Source organism: Pinus tabuliformis, chromosome 6 (genome assembly GCF_031772625.1).
Source record: "Pinus tabuliformis cultivar Carrire ecotype Pingquan chromosome 6, CPIR1, whole genome shotgun sequence".
Taxonomy (NCBI): domain Eukaryota; kingdom Viridiplantae; phylum Streptophyta; class Pinopsida; order Pinales; family Pinaceae; genus Pinus; species Pinus tabuliformis.
In genome coordinates this window covers 629,388,122-629,398,534 of record NC_142292.1, presented here as the reverse complement: position 1 = coordinate 629,398,534, position 10,413 = coordinate 629,388,122, and positions in this window count along the sequence as shown.

Below are 10,413 nucleotides of genomic sequence, written 5' to 3'. Positions count from 1 at the left end.
AGCTGTCTCACCTTAAAGCATGGTGGAAGATAACGAGGAAGTCCTCAAATTCAGAAGGTTTCAGGCTGTTTAACCTTAGTATCCTCTTGATGAGAATTTCCTTCTTTCTTGAAATTTACTGAGCATTCCTCTTTCTTTGTCATTCGATGGGTCATCATTTTTGTTAACATACCAATATTTGTTTTTAACCGACTAAGGATGATCTTTTGTTATTCTCTTTCTTCTTGGTATTGTTTGTCAATATGAAAGACCAAATACACAATGCATGGGAGATGTAAAATATGATCTTTATATCAAATGGGGCCATTGCATACAATGAGGCAGATCTCCTTTTATATTACTGGTTATTTGTTGTACAACTAATTTCCCTAATCACGTTATTTACAAGTGAATTTGAATTAATCTTACCAAATTTTTTAGTTCCTTGAAGTTTATCTATTATGTTATCAATGCATGGCAATGGATATCAGTTTTTAAGGGTATGGATCAACAATCGTCAACACTTTTAACTGCTTTGAAGTTTTGCTCTGCTCTGTTGGATCAGGTGACACACTTTTAACCGTTGATTTGAAGTGTGACTGCTTTTTCCAAATATCAGTTGAGTTGACTGCTTGTCCAATAAAAAAAATTTAAAATAAAATTAAAATAATTTAAAATAAAAATTTCTAGAAAACATTGGCTTAAATCAAGCCATATGGAAAAAATCTAAAGAAAATAATAAGCTTTCAGCAATTTATCGATTGCTATATACCTAGCATACCTAGCAGTGGGCAGGTATAATAACAAGAAAGAGGCTAGGTACTTTTTTCACTCATTTGATAAAAAAAATCTCACCACTCCTTATTTTTGTTCTAGCAGTTAATGTTGTATTAACTAACTGTTTATTAAAAAAATCAACAATAGAAATCAAATAGAAAGCGGTATGGTTCAATGCCTAAACAGTGGATATCAAGCTCTACAACATCTTACTTAGATTTTCGATAAACAAATTGCACAATGAAAAGGATGCCAACTTTGATGGTTATTGCACATCCACCATAGAATGTGTCTTGACTCCTTATGTTCTTGTTTCTTCCGTCAAAGTCCAATATAAGTGTTTAAACATATAACGAAACTTCTCTTGCAAAGTATTTACACTAGTTGAATTTAATGTGATTGTATATTTTTTGCATATAGAATATTTTTGAATTTGATTGATAAAAACGATGTCAATTATTTAACATTTTTTTCGTCAAATTTTAAAATAGTTTCGAAATCTAATTAAAATAAAAATAACTTGGATTTTTTTTTTTCTATTTGTTTACTACAACGAGTCTTTTAATATTTTTCTCTGCTTGAATTGTACTATTATGACAATATTTGCACTGGAGCTTATCATGAAAGAGACAAGGTGGTTGCAAATTACATATCAATTCCCAACATTGAGCGAGATGTATGCACTATATGGCAGAGTAATAAAAGCTATGACACACCTGTACATATGTCACTAAATCTGACACACCTTTACATATGTCACTAAATCTGGAGTGGCTTTATTTAGAGTTGGCTCGTGATAGCGAAGAAATTCTTTCAAAGTTGGTGCTGGTCTTTAATGTTCATGTTGATAAATGTTTAATAATATTAATGGTGTAAAATGTAATTAATTTAATTACATTTTTTATTATTATTTTTGGGTGAAATGTTTGATATATTATATTATAATTTTGGTTACTTAAAATAAAATAAAAATAACATTATTAGAATAAAAATTATAAGTTATTATTTATTTTATCAATTTTAGTTGGGTAGTTAAGGTAAATTTGAAATAAAAATAAAAATAACCCTATATTAAAATAAAAAGTTATTATTTTTTTAATTAATTTTTATTGGGTAGTTATGGTAAATTTGACTTGGTCAAGTTAGTTTTTGAGCTCTGAGTTTATGAGAACCCATGGTATTGTCCATGGGATTTAAATCCCTTTTTAGTAGATAAAGAGTTAAAATGGATCTAGATTGGTATTAATGATAGACAGTTTAACAAATTGTTTAAATTAAATGCTTTTTAACTAAATAAATTATATATAAGAGAGCCTTCTAAGTTATGTAAGTTTGAGCCTTTTAATTGAATTGTGTATAAATGTTAATATCTTTAAAATTTTGAAATATCAATAGTGATTTTAGTAAACTTTTTTAAAAATAATAAAATTTTAATATTTAATAAAAATAATGAAATTAATATAAGTGAGACAAAATTATCATTAAATCTAAAAAAAATAGATTTAAAATTTAATATAAATGATATATTTAATTATCAATTATTTAACAAGTATAATTTCTCAAATATATTTTGAATTAAAAGAAATATAAAGTTGAATTATAAATGATTTAATAACTTTTTATATTAATACAATGTGAATATCAGCTATTTAAATCATTTAATATATTAGCCTAAATCATTTATCAATTATTGAGAGGGGTCAAATTTTTTGAAGTGAAAACCTTTAGTGCAAAACCTGAAGAAATGTTTGCATGCCAAAAAATTTGATCCCTCTTAGCATTTAATAAATTCAGAATTAATATGGATCTACACTGGTTCTAATTAGTGTACCATGTCATTGCTACTCAACAAGTATTTAATCTTATTTATAAATTAACATAACATTTATTATTAGGCTTACCAATCTAGTTCCAAAATGACAATGGTATGTTTACAACATTTGATTGAGTGATTACACTTGTGACTCAATAACAAGGTAATATTCAACTATGAAAGACATAATTCCACTAGGAGGGTATGCTACCATTTGGTTCACTTTCCATATACTTCATGATAATTGTTCTTTTTTTGCAAGGTGTTGGTTCTCATTATTACTTTGATTATAAACAACATAGATAATAAATCATAACACTGGTTCAACATATACCATTCATGAATTTTAAGGTTAGCATTGAATATAGTAGTAATACATAAGCATACTCTTGTATGCTCCTCATAGTACAATGGTATTTCCCGTAAATTAAATCTTGTGATTATGTTGGAGTCCTCAACAATAACTACATCCTTTTGCACAATGCCCTTGAGGAACTTGACTCCTTGATACATTGTTAGTGCTTTCACTTTTTATTAGTTGCTTGTCCCTATCTCCAAGAAAATTTTAATTTATAGGGACCTCTTCCACTTAGCAAAGCACAAAGCAAGGTCTTGATCTCCATTGAATCCATTCCCTCTAGTTTCATAGTGTTGGCATAAAGAATTTTAGCTACTGGCTGCTCTTTGGGTATCCCTAAAATTCGTATACCTTGGCTCATTACAGTGATGAATCAGACAAGTGTATAATGTGATTTCAATGACACCTTATCTCATTTGTAGTGAACATTTCTACCAGCTCCATGCAGAGGACCCTCTTTTCAATATGTTTTCAATTCTATGTTTTGAAATTTTTTTAATTAGAAATGTAAAATCATAAATTTAATTAATTATATGTTTTAAATTTTATTTTTAAATTAAAAATATAAAATCATAAATTTAAATGGTTCAAATTACATTATAATGCACTTAATATTTATAATATGGGTAGCCCTTTCCAAATTTATACTTTCCATTATATATTAAATATTATCCATTAAAATGAAAATAAATATTGACAAATTTTAATAATAATAAAGAATTTGGCATGTTAATATTTTTTATTAGTAATTTTAAAATTATAAATTACAATTTTTGAAATTATATTACATTTTTCATGTATTATTGTATATAATATTTATAAAATTAAATAAAATAACCATATATTTAATAAAATTTTTATTATTATCAATTTTATGGTTTGAAATTTTTCCAAAATAAAAATATAAAATTATAATTTTAAATGGTTCAAATTTCATTGTAATTCACTTGATATTTATAATATTTATGGGCTTTTCCAAGTTTATGTTTTTTACTTTATATTACATATTATTGATTAAGATAAAAACAAATATCTACAGATTTAAATAATTGCATGGAGAGACTTTAGTCCAACATGAATGATTACATGGGAGATTTTAGCCCAAAGTGAATGAGATGTTCTAAGGTTATGTAATGTTATTTAAACTTGTTAATTTAGTTAAATTACATAAAATAATATAAAATAAAATAAAGTAAGAATTATAATTATTAATAATTAAACCATTTTAGATTCATCTTAACTCTAGATTTAGATAGCCTACAAAGGGACCAAATTTCTCAAGGTACAAGCTTTTCCTTTAGATCCATCTTAAGAGTTTGTTCTATTTGCATGGTTTGGGAAATATTACAAAGACCCAGGATTTCACATGAATGAGAGAGACAATTTACTTGATGTGGTTTATAAACATGTATATGCATCTCCTAGACGGGGAGGAGCATGTGGAGGGATATGGAGGTGAGTATGAGATTGTTTTGTGTGAGAAATCCATCACAACTTGTTAGATTTCTCACTCTACAATGTTTCTATGTGCTTCAGTTTGTGCTAAAAGGAAATTTAACACATGTTAGATTTTCTTTTACATTGCAATGTTCTTAATCTAGAACACATTAGACTTATTTAGTCCTAAAATGTTGTTATGTTCTTGTGTTTGTGCTAGAAGGAAATATAGCATGTGTTAGATTTATTTCAAATTTAAATATGCTTGTGTTTGTGTTGAAAAAAAAATTTAACACAAGCTAGATTTCTTATACTCTACAATGTTGTTGTTGGCAACGTGTATGTATTTGTGGTAGACATAAATCTAGTACTTGTTAGATTTCTCACTCTACAATGTTTCTATGTGCTGGAGTTTGTGCTAAAAGGAAATCTAGCACATGTTATATTTTATTTTATATTGTAATGTTGTTAATCTAGCACACATTAGACCTATTTAGTACTACAATGTTGTTATGTTCTTGTGTTTGTGCTCGAAGAAAATATAGCATGTGTTAGATTTATTTTAAATTTAAATGTGCTTGTGTTTGGGTTGGAAGAAAATTTAACACAAGATAGATTTCTTATACTCTACAATGTTGTTGTTGGTAGCGTGCTTGTGTTTGTGGTAGACATAAATCTAGCACTTGCTAGATTTCTCACTCTACAATGTTTCTATGTGCTCTAGTTTGTGCTAAAAGGAAATCTAACACATGTTAGATTTTCTTTTACATTACAATGTTGTTAATATAGCACACATTAGACTTATTTAGTCCTAAAATGTTGTTATGTTCTTGTGTTTGTGCTAGAAGGAAATATAACATGTGTTAAATTTCTTTCAAATTTAAATTTGCTTGGGTTTGTGTTGGAAGAAAATTTAACACAAGCGAGATTTCTTATACTCTACAATGTTGTTGTTGGCAACGTGCTTGTATTTGTGGTAGACAAAAATCTAGCACTTCCTAGATTTCTCAACCTACAATGTTTCTATGTGCTTGAATTTGCGCTAAAAGGAAATCTAACACATGTTAGATTTTCTTTTACATTGCAATGTTGTTAAACTAGCACAAATTAGACTTATTTAGTCCTAAAATGTTGTTATGTTTTTGTGTTTGTGCTAGAAGGAAATATAGCATGTGTTAGATTTCTTTCAAATTTAAATGTGCTTGTTTTTGTGTTGGAAGAAAATTTAATACGAGTTAGATTTCTTATACTCTATAATGTTGTTGTTGGCAATATGTTGTATTTGTGGTAGACATAAATCTAGCACTTGCTAGAATTCTCAATCTACAATGTTTCTATGTGCTTGACTTTGAGCTAAAAGGAAATCTAACACATGTTAGATTTTCTTTTACATTGTAGTGTTGTTATATTTGTGGTAGACATAAATCTAGCACTTGCTAGAATTCTCAATCTACAATGTTTCTATGTGCTTGACTTTGAGCTAAAAGGAAATCTAACACATGTTAGATTTTCTTTTACATTGTAGTGTTGTTAATCTAGCACACATTAGACTTATTTAGTACTACAATGTTGTTATATTCTTGTGTTTGTGCTAGAAGGAAATATAGCATGTGTTAGATTTCTTTCAAATTTAAATGTGCTTGTGTTTGTGTTGGAAGAAAATTAACACAATCTAGAATTCTTATATTGTACAATGTTGTTTTTAGCAATGTGCTTGTATTGGTGGTAGACATAAATCTAGCAGTTGCTAGATTTCTCACTCTTGAATGTTTCTATGTGCTTGAGTTTGCGCTAAAAGGAAATCTAACACATGTTAGATTTTCTTTTACATTGCAATGTTGTTAATCTAGCACACATTAGACTTATTTAGTCCTAAAATGTTGTTATGTTCTTGTGTTTGTGCTAGAAGGAAATATAACATGTGTTATATTTCTTTCGAATTTAATTTTGCTTGTGTTTGTGTGGGAGGAAAATTTAACACAAGCCAAATTTCTTATACTCTACAATGTTGTTATTGGCAACGTGCTTGTATTTGTGGTAGACATAAATCTAGCACTTCCTAGATTTCTCACTCTACAATGTTTCTATGTGCTTGAGTTTGCACTAAAAGTAAATCTAACACATGTTAGATTTTCTTTTACATTGCAATGTTGTTAATCTAGTACACATTAGACTTATTTAATCCTAAAATGTTGTTATGTTGTGTTTGTGTTAGAAGGAAATATAGCATGTGTTAGATTTCTTTCAAACTTAAATGTGCTTGTGTTTCTGTTGAAAGAAAATTTAACACAACCTAGATTTCTTATACTCTACAATGTTGTTGTTGGCAACGTGCTTGTATTTGTGGTAGACATAAATCTAACACTTCCTAGATTTTTCACTCTACAATGTTTCTATGTGCTCGAGTTTGCGCTAAAAGGAAATCTAATACATGTTAGATTTTATTTTAAATTGCAATGTTGTTAATCTAGCACACATTAAACTTATTTAGTCCTACAATGTTGTTATGTTCTTGTGTTTGTGCTCAAAGGAAATATAACACGTGTTAAATTTCTTTCAAATTAAAATGTGCTTGTGTTCGTGTTGGAAGAAAATTTAACACAATCTAGAATTCTTATACTTTAGAATGTTGTTGTTGGCAACATGCTTGTATTTGTGGTAGACATAAATCTAGCACTTGATAGACTTCTCACTCTACAATGTTTCTATGTGCTCAAGTTTGCGCTAAAAGGAAATCTAACACATGTTAGATTTTATTTTACGTTGGAATGTTGTGAATGCTTACATGTTTCTGTTTAGGCTAAAAGGAAATCTAGCTTGTGCTATATTTTTTTTGTCGTGTAATGTTGCCATTGGAAATTTTTATATGTTTGTGTTATAAGTAAATGTAACACAGACTAAATTTTTCTCACCCTACAATGTTGTTATGTGATTATGTTTCCATTAGAAGGAAATATAGTATGCATTATATTTCTTTCACCTTGTAATGTTGTTATTTGCAATGTTCTTGTTTTTTATAGGAGGAAATCTTTGTACACTATCCCATTCTTAGACTACATATTCCATATGAAGGGCCTTCTAATCATTTTGGGGTTTAATATTTTTTATATTATAACAACAGTCTATGTAGGCATGGACTAAAACCTCATAGTCTCTAAAAGGCAAGGTCAAATGTCCCAAGAAATATTATTATTACAGTGTTTTTATTGACATTGTGTTTATGTTTTTGCTAGAAGGAAATTTAGCATCCACTAGATTTGCTTTACAATACAATGTTGTTGTTGGCAATCTTCTTGTATGCAATAGAATATAGTCTAGCATGGGTTACATTTCCTTTGCCTTGCAATATTTTTAATGACAATGTGTTTGTGTTTGTGGTAGAAGGAAATCTAGCTTGTGCTATATTTATTTTGTTTTGCAATGTTTTTCTTGGAAATATGAATGTGTTCGTACTAAAAATAATTCTAGCACGTGCTATATTTATTTCACCTTACAATGTTTTTTTTGACAATATCCATGCGTTTGTAATATAAATAAATCTAGGATGCGAATATTTCTTTTGCTTTTTAAGATTCTTGTTGGCAATATGCTTTTGTTCGTGTTAGAAGTAATTATATCACATTTTATATTTCTTTCACCTTGCAAAGTTGCTATGTGTTTTTCTTTGTGCTAGACGAAGATCTAGAAGAAAATCTAACGATCGCCATAGTTAATGTTCTTTCATTGTGTTTTGCTTTTATTTTTTCTAAAGCAAACTAAGAATGTACATGACTAGAAGAGATAAATTTTGTGTACATATGATGTTGTAGTTTCTACAATTGTTTTTATTTATTCACAATGTAATGTCTTTTGGAAATGTTCTTATGCTCGTGCTAGAAGGAAACCTAGTAGATGTTTGCTTTCCTATATTCACGATTAAAAGAACATAATAAATTATTTGGGGGTGCCCTTTTTCTAACCTTGATTAGCTATTATTGTGAGTTCTACACTTGTTATTGTTCTTGTTCATTTTGTTACACATATAATGATGTGAGTAGTTATAGTATTTATAAATTCATATTTTCATCAATAATTTGAAACTATGATAACAATTTTTTACTTTATTTTCAGATACCATGGACTATGAAGCTAGCGAGAATTCAAAGGAAGCACCCAAGGAAAAAGGAAGTTCAAGAAACACGACACCAAATTTTTTAAATGGTATGACAATTTTAGTTTATACTTTGTTACAATTGTTAGACATTGTGTTAATAACTCGTTGTTGATTAATAAACCTATGGAAATAGCCTTAGGAGTGAGGTTTTAATGAGGACAACCCATACTAACATGGGTATTTTTTTTCCAAGAAATTTTAACTATGTGATAACTTTAGTGTCATATACTAAACTTGCATAACATATGTACTCATTTATTATTGTGCGTGTAAATGGAAATCGTGTATTATAAGGTTGTTTAATACTATTTGTTATTTCATGTCTTCCATAATATTTTTCTTTCTAGAAACCATGGAAACTGCTAGGCATGAAATTTGAAGTAAAGTAGCAAAGAGAAAAAGAAAAACAAATGATATACAAATGATGCCCCCTTCAACTGATATGGTGGTTTTATATTTTATGTACTCTTTTAGAAATGGTTGGATTGGGTGGTTTCTTTTCTTAGCAATTTTACCCACGTGATAACTTTTGGTGTCATATAGTAACACTTGCATAGCATATGTACTCATTTATTATTGTCCATGTAAATGGAAATCATGTATGATAAGGTTGTTTAATAATATTTGGTATTTCATGTATTCCATAATTTTTTTTCTAGAAACTGCGGAATCTGGTGTGCTTGAAATTCAAAGTAAAGTAGTCAAGAAGAAACAAAAAAAGTGATATACAAACATTGCTTCCTTCAACTCGTATGGTGGTTTTATATTTTATGTACACTCTCTTACAAATGGTTAGATTAGGTGGTTTTTTAGTATTTATAAGAACATTATGTGACAATATTTGAAATTATATTTTCATTTTGATTAATGCAAATATTTTTTTGTTGTTATTTGCAGAATTGGTTGGCCCAAAAGCAAATGAAATGTTACAACCATCACTTAAGAAAAAGAAAAGTTATTCAACTGAAAAGGTAGTATTAATAACACCTTCTACTTCTACTTTTGAAATGATTAAAAAATACAATACATATAATGAGTTTGTGCAAGATTGGTACATCCAAATAGAAGCTCCGATGAATATGTTTCATGATATGTATCTATTTGGATCAATAGATGGAAACGAACCAGAGATATTAGGAATAATAATTAATTGCTATGCTTACAATGAAAATGACATTGACTTTCAAGTGGAAATGATTAAAGAAAATGAGGTAAAATTAATTTCATGTCAAGTGGAGTATACAAATTTTAAACCAGATTTGATTGAAGCTTCAAGTATTGATTCAACAAATACGATAAAGATTTCAATGTTCAAGTTGGATAACTTTGAGAGCTTCTCTAAATCTGGACTAAATAGTTGTGCAGATCTTTTAAAATGCATCGCCATTGTTTTGAGATATCGCTATGTAAGAAGTAAAAAAACATCATATGTACTTCATTTACAACAAAAAGGTAAATTTCTTGATAAAATTGATTCTCAATTACTTGCTTTGAGAAGAGTATATTTATTTGATTTGGAGGAGAATATAACAAAAAGTGATTTCAAGCTCACTATAGAATTTCAAAAAACTAGGAAAGTTGAATTTGAAACAACTATAACCTTGCAAACCAATGTGATGAGATTCATGAAGCCTTCAAGCATTGCTATCTATTTTCAAACTCTTTTAATACAAAAGTGGTTGTCGAAAGATGTAAAAAAGCCCCCAAAGTGTTCAAATTAAGATCACAAGATAATTTAAATGTTCAAGTATTAGTGAAATCATTCCTAGAAAAAATTCAAACCTCATTACCCGATGCTCTTCTGATTCCATTTGACATCAATGAGCTTGATCCATTGGTAAACTCTATCAAAATGATAAATGAGACAGATCTAAATTCTAGGAATATCAATTTTTG